This window comes from Thalassophryne amazonica, chromosome 20 (genome assembly GCF_902500255.1).
Source record: "Thalassophryne amazonica chromosome 20, fThaAma1.1, whole genome shotgun sequence".
In the NCBI taxonomy this organism is placed as follows: Eukaryota; Metazoa; Chordata; class Actinopteri; order Batrachoidiformes; family Batrachoididae; genus Thalassophryne; species Thalassophryne amazonica.
Window position 1 is genome coordinate 33,885,771 of NC_047122.1, and position 9,700 is coordinate 33,895,470.

Sequence of the window (9,700 nt, forward strand, 5' to 3'; positions counted from 1 at the left end):
GTTTTTCCCTCAAAATTCTACTCACAACACCTCATAATGATGATACGATTTTTTTTAATTGTTGCGAATTTATTAAACATAAAAAAGCTAAGAAATCACGTGTACGTAAGTATTCACAGCCTTGAGCCATGAAGTTCAAAATTGAGCTCAGGTGCATCCTGTTTCCACTGATCATCCTTGAGATGTTACTACAGCTCAATTTGAGTCCACCTGGAGTGAATTCAGTTGATTGCACTTGATTTGGAAAGGCACACACCTGCCTACATATAAGGTCCCACAGTTGACATGCATGTCAGAACACAAACCAAGCATGAAGTTAAAGGAATTGTCTGCAGACCTCTGAGACAGGATTGTCTCAAGGCATAAATATACAGAAACATTTGTGTTGCTTTGAAGGTCCCAATGAGCACAGCTGCCTCCATAATCCATAAATGGAAGAAGTTGGGATCCAACAGGACTCTTCCTGGAGCTGGCTGCTCGTCTAAACTGAGTGATCGGGGGAGAAGGGCCTTAGTCAAGGTGGTGGCCAAGAACCAGATGGTCACTCTGTCAGAGCTCCAGCATTCCAATGAGGCCTGTATGGTAGAGTTGTCAGACGGAAGCCACTCATTAAAAGGCACATGGCAGCCTGCCTGAAGTTTGCCAAAAGGCATCTGAAGGACTCACAGATCATGAGAAATAAAATTCTCTGGTCTGATGAGACAAAGATTGAATTCTTTGGTGTGAATACCAGGTGTCATGTTTGAAGGAAACCAGGCACCATCCCTACAGTGAAGCATTGTGGTGGCAGCATCATGCTGTGGGGATGTTTTTCAGCAGCAGGAACTGGGAGACTAGTCAGGATTGAGGGAAAGATGAATGCAGCAATGTACAGAGACATCCTGGATGAAAAACTGCTCCAGAGCACTCTTGACCTCAGAGTGGGCCGACGGTTCATCTTTCAGCAGGACAATGACCCTAAGCACACAGCCAAGATATCAAAGGAGTGGCTTCAGGACAACTCTGTGAATGTCCTTGAGTGGTCCAGTCAGAGCCCAGACCTGAATCTGATTGAACATCTCTGGAAAGATCTCAAAATGGATGTGTACTGACGCTCCCTGTCCAACCTGATGGAGCTTTAGAGGTGCTGCAAAGAGGAATGGGCAAAACTGCCCAAAGATAGGTGCACCAAGTTTGTAGCATCATATTCAAGAAGACTTGAAAGGTGCCAAATCTGCATCAACAAAGTGCCGAGCAAAGGGTGTGAATGCTTATGTAATTGTGATTTTTTTTTTTTTTTTTTTTTTTTTTTTATAAATTTGAAAAAATTTCCCCCCCAAAAAACTTTTTCATGTTGCCGTTATGGAGTGTTGTGAATAGAATTTTGAGGAGAAAACTTGATTTACTGTGTGAAAGTGCTGTGAATACTTTCTGGATGCACTGTGTTACAAACATACTTTGATTAAAGTTATTAAATTTAAGTAAGAAATTGTTTTTCAGTGTTTGTATATGTTCCTTTTTAAAAAATGCCATGTTGAAACAGATGAAAGTTATTTCTGATACATGTGCATTTAATGTAACCAAACGATATTTATTTTAGCGTTGTCATGATATTTCTGGATGGGTAATACTGCTGGCTACCATATGTTTTGTATTGTATTTATTTATTTAAAATGTATTTATTTATTAAATACCCAGCTATGTATTATCTTTATCTGCTATAATTCAAATGATATTGCCAGTTTATTTCAGCTACCTGACTCTTGAAATTGTCTTAAATTAGATGATTATTGGATGCTATTTGCACTTTGTTGTAACCGGATGGAATTGTGCAGCAGTTTCTATTAGTACTTCATAGTGCATGATGAATATAAATTTGTTTAATGGGCTTTGGTGCAAACATAGCTTGTCTCCTGGCAGTGGTCCGAACATTTCTTTCAAATGATTAGACGTGATGACTAGAAGTGTGTGTGGTATGTTATGTCATTTTTTTTTAACTGGTAATAAGTGGAATAAGCCAAGTAAATTAGAGACTTTAGGTGATTTAAGTTTTAATCTGGAGTTTAATACACTTGCCTTGATTGATTTTACAAATATATTTGCCTAAATCAGGTTGCACATCCTGCTGTTTAATTGCTGTATATAAAAATAACTACAGAAGGGTTAACTGCAGTATTTGAAAGTATCCACTTACAACCCTGCATGTAATCCTCAGTTTGTTTCTCTTCATCATTAATATCGAGGTATACTTATAGATGCTCTGGCGTAGCGTAGTATCGAGCTGTAGATGCACTTTCATTAGCAGAACTCAATGTGAATGTTTGGAATAGGGATGCAGCAGAAATCAAAGCGTATTTGATGTAAAAATGAAATCTTTTTTTTCCCCACCATCTTTATAAATTTGAAGGTTTTTTTTCTTTCTCTTGCACAAGTTATGGGACCTAAAGGGAAACAATTCTGCTCTGCCTGTACCTCCCCTGATTTGTGATGAAGGCAGAAGGTTATGGGTTTGTCTGATTGTCACCAGGATGTCTCAAAAAGGCACAAATACATTTTAGTTCAATTTGATGTAAAGGATCTGGGTCAAAGAAAAGCTGGTTTAATTTTAATGTGAATTAAAGTGCTCATGATAGAAGGGATGGCTTTGATCTTGACTATAATGTTTGAGCTCTGATCCTAATTTAATTTGCTCCCATAAACATAATCTACAGTAGTGTTCAGAATAATAGTAGTGCTATGTGACTAAAAAGATTAATCCAGGTTTTGAGTATATTTCTTATTGTTACATGGGAAACAAGGTACCAGTAGATTCAGTAGATTCTCACAAATCCAACAAGACCAAGCATTCATGATATGCACACTCTTAAGACTATGAAATTGGGCTATTAGTAAAAAAAAAGTAGAAAAGGGGTGTTCACAATGATAGTAGCATCTGCTGTTAACGCTACAAACTCAAAACTATTATGTTCAAACTGCTTTTTTTAGCAATTCTGTGAATCACTAAACTAGTATTTAGTTGTATAACCACAGTTTTTCATGATTTCTTCACATAGATTTCTTTCTTCACATAGATTTTGCTTGTTTACTAGTGTGCTTGGGGTCATTGTCTTGTTGAAACACCCATTTCAAGGGCATGTCCTCTTCAGCATAAGGCAACATGACCTCTTCAAGTATTTGACATATCCAAACTGATCCATGATACCTGGTATGCGATATATAGGCCCAACACCATAGTAGGAGAAACATGCCCATATCATGATGCTTGCACCACCATGCTTCACTGTCTTCACTGTGAACTGTGGCTTGAATTCAGAGTTTGGGGGTCATCTCACAAACTGTCTGCGGCCCTTGGACCCAAAAAGAACAATTTTACTCTCATCAGTCCACAAAATATTCCTCCATTTCTCTTTAGGCCAGTTGATGTGTTCGTTGGCAAATTGTAACCTCTTCTGCACGTCTTTTATTTAACAGAGGGACTTTGCGGGGGATTCTTGCAAATAAATTAGCTTCACACAGGTGTCTTCTGTCACAGCACTTACAGGTAACTCCAGACTGTCTTTGATCATCCTGGAGCTGATTAATGGGTGAGCCTTTGCCATTCTGGTTATTCTTCTATCCTTTTTGATGGTTGTTTTCCGTTTTCTTCCATGCGTCTCTGTTTTTTTTTTTGTCCATTTTAAAGCATTGCAGATCATTGTAGATGAACAGCCTATAATTTTTTGCAGCTGCGTATAAGTTTTCCCCTCTCCAATCAACTTATTAATCAAACTACGCTGTTCTTCTGAACAATGTCTTGAACATCCCATTTTCCTCAGGCTTTCAAAGAGAAAAGCATGTTCAACAGGTGCTGGCTTCATCCTTAAATAGGGGACACCTGATTCACACCTGTTTGTTCCACAAAATTGACGAACTCACTGACTGAATGCCACACTACTATTATTGTGAACACCCCCTTTTCTACCTTTTTTTTTTACTAATAGCCCAATTTCATAGCCTTAAGAGTGTGCATATCATGAATGCTTGGTCTTGTTGGATTTGTGAGAATCTACTGAATCTACTGGTACCTTGTTTCCCATGTAACAATAAGAAATATACTCAAAACCTGGATTAATCTTTTTAGTCACATAGCACTGCTAGTATTCTGAACACTACTGTAAGTTCAGCAATTTGGATCAAAGGTTAACAATCAGGATCAGAGATCAGCGATCATGATCAAAGTTCTTTTGCTACATGTTGCTAACAAACAGACAAATGGCAACAAATAATAACATCCCCCTTGACATCAAGGAGGCTTTCATCAATAAGCTCTACATTCAGCGATCAGATCCAAATGCTGGGAACATGATCAAAGATGAGTGAGGATCTAAGTTCAGCCATGTGGATAAAAGGCCAGGAAAATAATTAGTGATTAAGATAAAAGATGAGTGATCAGAATTGTTCAGCTATCAGGATGAAAGGCCAAGAAAATGATCAAAGATAAGTGATTAAGATCATTGAGGAGAGAGGATCAAAGTTTGGCACTCAGAACCAAAGTTCAGGAACATGAAGGGGACTGCTCAGCATCCCAGGTGGAGATCAAAGAGGAGAGATCAAGATCGTAGATCAGGATCAGAGACAACAGAGAAGCATCCAAGTTCTTCAAACAGATGTAAAGATTAGGAACGCTGATCAAAGTTAAGTGATTAGGATCCAAGTTCAGTGATCATGAGCTAATGTAAGGAACATGATCAAAGAAGAACGATCTGCATCACAGACCAGGATCAAAGATGAGAGTGAAGGATATACGTTCAGTGATAAGATCAAAGATCAGGAACAAACGATGAGCAATTTCTTTCTTTGATCCTGATCACTCATCTTTGATCAGGATCACAGACGAGGATCAATGATGAGAGAACAGAATCTAAGTTCAGAGATCAGGATCGAGGAATGATCAGGATCAACAGAGACCACGCAAACAGTACCATTAAACCTCATAGTCTTTTTTTAAATGTGATGTTAAAATTTACAATGATTGACAGGAACCACAAATGTATCATAGGTTGTAGTTTATACTTATGGCAGGGTGCTTTGTATTTGATTTATATGTAATATTGTGTACATTTGACACACGCTGTGACACAAGTCGTTCATTGGTGAAACCTGCTCGGTGTTGTAGAAGGTTCTGGCAGTGACTGTGTGTAAACTGAATAGAGTGTAATCTACTGTGTACAGCTTTACGCTGACTCACCCTTTGTGCTTTCTTCTCAAATTCCAGTCAAGTTCTGTAGGTAATATTTGGCTCGCCAACACTCACTAGTTGTACAGGCTTCTTTTTTTTTTTTTTTACCTTCTTATATGCAGGGGATCGCTTGTTCAGAGGCTGCTGCCTTTAAACAGCCCATGTTCATGTGTGGGGAGTTTTTTGGTGGGGGGATGTTATTCTATTCTTGGATGTGTTGCACATGCATTGGATGTTACTTAGGCTGTTTGAAAACATAATGAATAAAAAAAACATTTTTAAGCTGTGAATGATGTTTTTCACCTCTTCCTCCGTCTTTGGCCTTTTTCTTCCGCTCGTCATTAAGATGCTATTTATAAGCTGCCCCGTTTTTCTCTCTCTCTTCATCTCCTCCTCCTCAAATGAGTCACAGCGTCTCTCGCTATCTTATGTTTAATCTCATAAAGTCATGTCCTGAAGCTGCTAATTTTTCTGCATTACGGTGTCAGATGTGTCCTGGTATCATCTTTGCTATCTGTGTTCAATAAAGTTGATCAGACTTCATATTCTGGAGCGTACACGTACAAAACACAAACTACATTTCAGCTCAGCACAAACCAAATCACACAGGACAGGACGCACATTACAATAATGTAAACATCTAATTCAGAACCCAAAGTCTTTTTTGTTAGTTTGTTCTTGACCAGATGCTTTTGAAAATGTAGCTGAAACAGTTAATGTGAAAGTAAAACTGCTCTTCTGGACATTTTCTTCAAATGTGACCTTCACCTTTGACCTTAGATGAAGTGGACAACTGCAACAATGTTGCATGTGTCATAATTCTGGATGTTTTTAGTTTTCATTTGAGCAATCAAATTCAATTACGGGTCAAAGTTGATGATAAATGGTGTATTTTTGTGCCATGAAAGCAAAAAAAAAAAAAAAAAAAAAAAAGGCATCTAAAAGCAACATAAAAACATTAAATCTGAGGGAAATGATCTTGCTGCATGGACAGATAATTGTACTTGATGAATACTTTATTGAGCAAGTTAAAAACATTTATACATTGCGCACATTCATCTTTGAAAATCCATACATTACTCAAAGGGAGTAGAATGAAGTAAAACTTATATTTTCTACCCCCTTTCACATGTTTTATTTTCGACTATGCAGACAAGAATAAATAAAAAAAATTTTGAGATCATATATACCTATATAAACACACACCTTGCATTATACATATCAACATGTATTTACATAAATACACTACCTCTATACACAAATACCCTTGCATACACCAATAGACACACTAGATTCAATGAGATTTGACAGTATAACACTTTTAACCCACATACATGCACCCATGGGCACCCAGCCCATGCATGCATGCACGCACATTTACCTATATTCAATTAAACTTGATGATGTATTATTTTTTTATTTTTTCCCACACACATGTATCATGGGCAACTCGTGTGCATTCATATTTCCCATACGTTCATCATGCCCAAATAATATAACAGTTTAGATCCACAAACATGTACACCTATATGTATACTAAGAATTATGTTATTTAGTTTCATATTTTTTTAATATTTTGAGTTTTAAATTTCTTTTGAATTGATGTACTGTAGTACATACTTTGATGTCCTCAGTTAGGTTATTCCATAAATCCACCCCATGTCTTGTAAGGCACATTTGTTTCATTGTTGTACGAGCATACTGTTTTTTTATATTATATTTCCTTCTTAGATTGTAATCTCCCTCTCTTTCACTAAACAATTTTTGGAGGTTATCTGATAGTAGGTTTTGTTTCACTTTAAAAAATAATTTGTAAAGTTTTAAATTCTGCAAGATCTATAATTTTAGTATTTTGGATTGTAAAAACAGTGTACTCGTATGATCTCTGAAGCCTACATTATGGATGATTCTTATTGCCCTTTTCTGTAACTTAAAAATTGTGTCTACATTACTTTTATATGTATTACCCCATACCTCAATGCCATAGCTAATATATGGTAATATTAATGTGCAATAAATAATATATAAGGACTCCTGATCTAAGAAATGTTTGGCTTTCCCCATTATGGAAATACTTCTGGCCATTTTGGATTGTATGCTAGCAATGTGGGGTTTCCAGCACATCCTGTGATCAATTATTATTCCTAAAAATCTATGTTGGTTAACCCTTTCAATAGGAATCATGTCAATTTTAAGATTTACTTTTGTTTTCATTTCTCGGTTTCCAAAGAGCATTAATTTTGTCTTTGAAATATTAAGTGACAATTTATTACTATCAAACCAATTTTTTAATTTAATAATTTCTATTTGCATTTCGATCACAAGTTGTTCCAGGTTTTCCCCAGAACATACTATTGTTGTGTCATCAGCAAAGAGGATAAATTTCAGTTTTTCAGAGATGAATTGCAAGTCATTAATATAAATTACAAAAAGTTTAGGTCCTAAAACGGACCCTTGTGGAACTCCACAATGTATCTGTTTAAACAAAGATTTATATTCTCCTATTTGTACATATTGTTGCCTGTTGTTTAAATAAGATTGGAGCCAATTTAGTGCAATACCCCTTATGCCAATTTTTTCCAATTTACGTAATAATATGTTGTGGTTAATAGTATCAAACGCCTTTTTTAAGTCAATGAAGATCGCCATTGTATGTTTCTTTTTATCAATATTATTTGTTATTTCTTCCACTAAATCAATTAAAGCTAAAGTTGTTGATCTATTTTTTCTGAAACCATACTGGTTATCGTTTAATATCTTGAACTTTTTAATGTATTGATCTAACCGTAATGTATATAGTTTTTCTAAAATTTTTGAGAATTGAGATAACACAGATATAGGTCTATAATTTGAGAATAGATACTTATCTCCACTTTTATATATAGGTGTAATTTTGGCAATCTTCATTTGACTTGGAAACTCTCCATTAATAAAAGATAAGTTATAGATATGACTTAGAGGTTTTGCAATTTCATTAATGACTTGTTTAATTATTGTAGTGTCCAACTTATTGCAATCTACTGATTTTTTTGCCTTCAATTCATTAACAGTGTTTATTATTTCCATTTCGTCTGTTGCTGATAGAAAGAATGAATTTGAGTTTACTTGTTCAGTACCTATTTCTGAGGCTGAATATGGCATTTTTATTTCAGCTGCCAATTCTGGCCCTATATTGACAAAATAATGATTAAATGCATTTACTAGCTCTTCGTTGTTATAGATCTTTTTATCACTGTCAATGAAATAGTCCGGCAAGGTACTACGGTTCTCCTTTTTCCTGATGACACTATTTATTACATTCCAGAGACCTTTAATATTTCCCTTGTTTTGTTCTAGTTGTGTTTTATAATACATCTTTTTACAATTTCTTAATACACATGTCAACTTATTTTTATATATTTTATATTTATTTTCTGTTTCGATTGTTCTTTCTTTAATAAATACCCTGTATAGCCAGTTTTTCTTTTTACAGGCATTTTCTTTTTACTTGACAAGACGTCTTGAATTAAGATGGTTAATCTAGAAATAAGAAATGAACCCTTAAAACAAGATAACTTATTTAACACTTCTAAATCTAAAGTTTTTTATCTTGGTACACTGCAAATTGTTTGGTTCTTACCAAGATAAAACAAACTTTAGATTTAGAAGTGTGATTATTTTGTCATAAGGGTTAATTTCTTATTTTAAGTGTTCGACATGCTTATTTCTACATTTAACGATCTTAATTCAAGATGTCTTGTCAAGTGCAATTATCTGTCCAAGCAGCAAGATAATTTCCCTCAGATTTAGTGTTTTTATCTTGTTTATAGACACCACCCTTTTTTTTTTTTCTTTTTTTTTGCAGTGTGCAATTTGGTGTTAGAACAAAGTAAAAAAAAAAAAGACTTTTTCTTGCAAAAGAACCCTTATGGAAAAAGCTCTAGTTCGGAGGGGGGATATTCCTTTTTGGGACATTTACCTAATGTGAATTTGACCTTTGACTTAAATGAAAGCATGGGGATGCAAAAACACTGTAGAAGTCAAATGTCTCATTTCTTGGCTTCTTTGTGCATATGATAAAATATTTAATTTGACATTGAAGGACAGTAAGAGACTAAATAATCAGGCTGAAGGCAGAGCGGTTGGAGTATATAAACCAAATGTGGGCGATCAGCCAGCCTGCATGTGCAGATCACAGATGGTTGTTTAGCCTCCAGAGGAGAGCCAGAGTCTCTGTGATCGTTTAATTTGGCCTCACGCTGCATGATCCTCTCTTCCATCACACATTCCCAGCTTCCCCTGGCTTGGGATGGTTTGGCTGTCTCACTGCATGCGTTTATGTCATCCTGCAGCTCCTCACTGAGCTGCAGTATCAGGACCAATGGATCATCACTGCTAATGCTGCAAAATAAAGCCGGGCTTCTGCCTTCCAAAGACAAGCATGCCTGCTGCTATATGCATAATTAATGTGCAGCAGGCTTGAACCTACACACACACACATACATACACACAGTGCCTTTGTGC